Genomic DNA, 3,590 nt, shown 5'->3' with positions numbered 1-3,590 from the left:
CTGCGGAGGTAGACTGATTTGCAGTGCATGCGTCTTAATTCAGACACTCAGCACTGCTAACTCAAAAACATAGAAAATAAAATAAAACATAAAATAAAAGCTTAGGACTGCCTGAGCAGTCACCTGTTATAACAGTGCATCTGAATCCTGCCGCACCAAATGAAAAACTGAATGCCTGTGGCCAGGGGCAGGGTATATGTTGAGGAGGACCAGAGGCATACTGGGAGCTGAAAGCTTTAACTGTTTGGTGGCTGGATCACTCCAACCACATTATCCCCATGGTATCCCTGTGGACCCTGAAGAAGAAAAAGGGGAAGAGGGTGGAATCAAAACAATGCAATCATTTAACCATCTTCGCCTATAACTATAGGTATTATAGAAAAAATTTAGACGATTAATAATCCCACCAATTCCAATACAACTTTTTTTATTTCTCTTTGATCAGGGGAGAAAAACCTAACAAAACAGAATAGTATATTTAAATAGATACTTTTTCCTTTTTAATATATCCTGTAACAACAGTGCAAAGACAATTTGTTCTAAATAATGTACAGACTGATGACAGAAAAAATGTACAGCTGCCTACACTCTTCCAAAAGGTACAGTAAATGCAAAGGGTCAAACATGACTAATTGTACAGGAATCTCAGGATTAGGAACTGGATGGTCTAAAGACTTAAAAGTCGAATAAATAATTAATGTGTTCACAGTTTGCAGGGTACTTCGTAGAAAATTACATTAGCTATAATTTTCAGGTCAATCATTTTAGATGGAACAGTGCTAATAATAATATGTGCCATGTTTGAAGTTAAACTGCCACATGTTTGTGCCACTGCGGTTGCTTAGCTAGTTAGCCAGCTATCTCGGTGCAGCCTTTGGGCAGTAGTGGTGAAAAGAATATTGTGAGCTGTGAGGTGGTCAGAATTTACGGGAAATTTAAGTTATTGAGGTTAATAATACTGGAGGGACAAAAACAAACCTAAAAAACGTGATTTTAGCTGTTTTTATGAATTAAAAAAATAAAATAATCCATATCCAAAACCAAAACACTTGAGGGCAGTTTTGCCAAAACCAAAACATGATGATGAATTAGAAAAAAATATATATATATTTAGTGACAAAAACACTGGGGAAGTTATTATAAGGGGATGTATATGCTCTTGTTTCCTAGCTTCTGAGTGGTAGACAGGTAATTAGAAACCTTCATTGACAGATCACCTGTGTGGGGCTGATAAAAGGTAGGTCAGCTGGGGAGCAGGTTGAGGCCTGCAGAGAGAGAGACCATTGCTTGTCATTGTAAATCAGGGGCATATCTATAATGGGTGCAGGGTGTGCGGGGCACATGGGTCCCTGTCTCCAGGGGGGCCCCGCACCGCACACCCTGCATCCATAGTATTACTTACCGCTCCGGAGTCCCACATCGAAGCGGGGGTCCGGCGCTGTAAAAAAAACACTCAATAGGTCAGGGCACTATTTTCAGAAACCACATTATCTAATGTATGAAGGTTATATGTGGTCTATGCATCACTCCTAAAGTTACAAAGACGTATGTTTATAGCAGCACTGTACCCTAGCACCTTTATAGGTTCACATGGGAACAAACAACAGCAAAGGTACAATGATACAGTTTTGTTTTTTTTACATAGCATACAACTAATAGTAACTGGTTATTGTCACAATTTGTATCCGCTGCAAGGGTGTAGTATGCAGCTCGGCAAGGGTGAAAATTCCAATCGTCCCTAAGGTAAGTAGTATCGCTAACCTAATTCCCCCCTTAACCCTAACCCTCCCATAGGGGTGCCTAATCCTAACCTCCCCCTAGTGCCTAATCCTAACCCACCCTTCCCTGCCGCCTAAACCTAAGTCCCCCGGGGGGGTGCCTAACCCTCACCTCACCCCGTGGGTGCCTAACCCTAACCCCCCTTCCCCTAGCCTAACCCTAACCTCCCGGGTTGGTGCCTAACCCTAAGTCCCCCCCAGGAGCCCTAAACCCAAGCGTCTGTGCAGCGCCCGGCAGCACTTTGATCGGGATGCCAGGCGTCGGTCTTCCGGCGTCTGGTTAATGACAGGCGCCTAGATTTAGATGTCTGTCATTAGTACCACGCTGGGATTAGAACATCTGGAAGCCGGTGGTCGGGAATTAGACCGTCGGCTTCCAAACTACATTCTGGCTGCAATACCACTGATCATCAAATGTGCTGCTCTACTTAGTTGTTGCCTTTCTTCTAGCTCCAAACCTCACTAGAGCTTCTGCACTTCCAGCTTGTACTACAGCCTGTGTTCTGCACCTGAGACACCCTGAGAAACTGCACCTGCCGTGCATGGTTTTATACCTGTTCTTGTCGGCAACCCCTGGCCAGATCATTGTTGTTACATTCTGTCAGATAAAATGCCTGTCAGCCCGACAGACATTTTTTCTGGCAGCCTGACACCCTGCAGATATCACGGGTATACACTGTGAGCTATCACACAGGACCTCATTCAGAGTTAGTCGTAAGCGGCCGCTTGGTCGTACGCATCCGATGTTTCCAAACCACGCATGCGTACGGTTAGTTGTGCGCATGTGCGTACGAGGCTTTGCGATCCAAAATGCTATCGATCGTACGGCTTAAGAGCAGGAAGTGGCTTCCGAGAGTTGATTCACATGAAAGGCCGTCTGTGGGTGTTGACGGGGGTGGTGGCCTGAAAACGCAGGCGTTTCTCACCGTTTTCAGGGCGCTTTAGGGGCGTACATAAATTCCCTGCTACGACCGACATAGAAGGCCGGAAGTAGTAAAACGTTACTCTGCGAGCAGGTTCGAGGCCTGGCTGATAGTACAGCTTGAGGTTGGGTACATGCTCTCTCAAGCCCCAGAGTACAATCGATACTATCGAACGTTACTGATGTTAGGAATGATGTTTCTATTTTGAGCCACACAATGCAAGCAGCTAATAATCGTTTGTTGTAGCTAATAACACTGCTAATTGGCTTGTAATTGATTCAGCCAAGTTTGCATTAGTGAATAATAAGAATAAATATATTTCATGGGGATGGCTTATTCTATGCGGTTTTTTGGTGTAATTTGCACACAACACAAGCGGCCGCAACCATCAGAAGAAAATTAATATACAACGACAGACAATGACTGACAACGATTGACTCGATCGCTAGCTGCTATTATTCGCTAGCTAGAGGAAGTGCATTGTTCACGTATGGGCGTCACTTTGGTTGCAACCGACCGGCCATGCGATTGCTTCCTTTTTCAGTTTCGCGGTCGTTAGGCGTACGACCGAGCGGCTGCTTACGACCGACTCTGAATGAGGTCCACAGTGTATTGGCTCCAATATCTGCACTCCTTCCATTTCCCTGTTTGTTCCCTGTGAAGGAACAGGAGAAATGTCTGTTGGTCGGCTGCGGCTCTGCATACACTGCCCGATGCGGGTGACTTTCAACTTAAAAAATATTGCATCGGACGGACATGCTGCACAGGGTTGGGTAGGGGATGCCAGCACTCAGGATACCGGCGGTTAGAATTCCGACCCAGGCATCACGACATGGTTAAGATACCGACACCTTTCGGTCAGTGTCCTAACCCTCTCCCTACCTTATTC

Source organism: Taudactylus pleione, unplaced genomic scaffold (assembly GCF_031769625.1).
Source record: "Taudactylus pleione unplaced genomic scaffold, aTauple2 ptg000326l, whole genome shotgun sequence".
Classification (NCBI taxonomy): Eukaryota; Metazoa; Chordata; class Amphibia; order Anura; family Myobatrachidae; genus Taudactylus; species Taudactylus pleione.
This window is presented reverse-complemented; position numbering follows the sequence as displayed.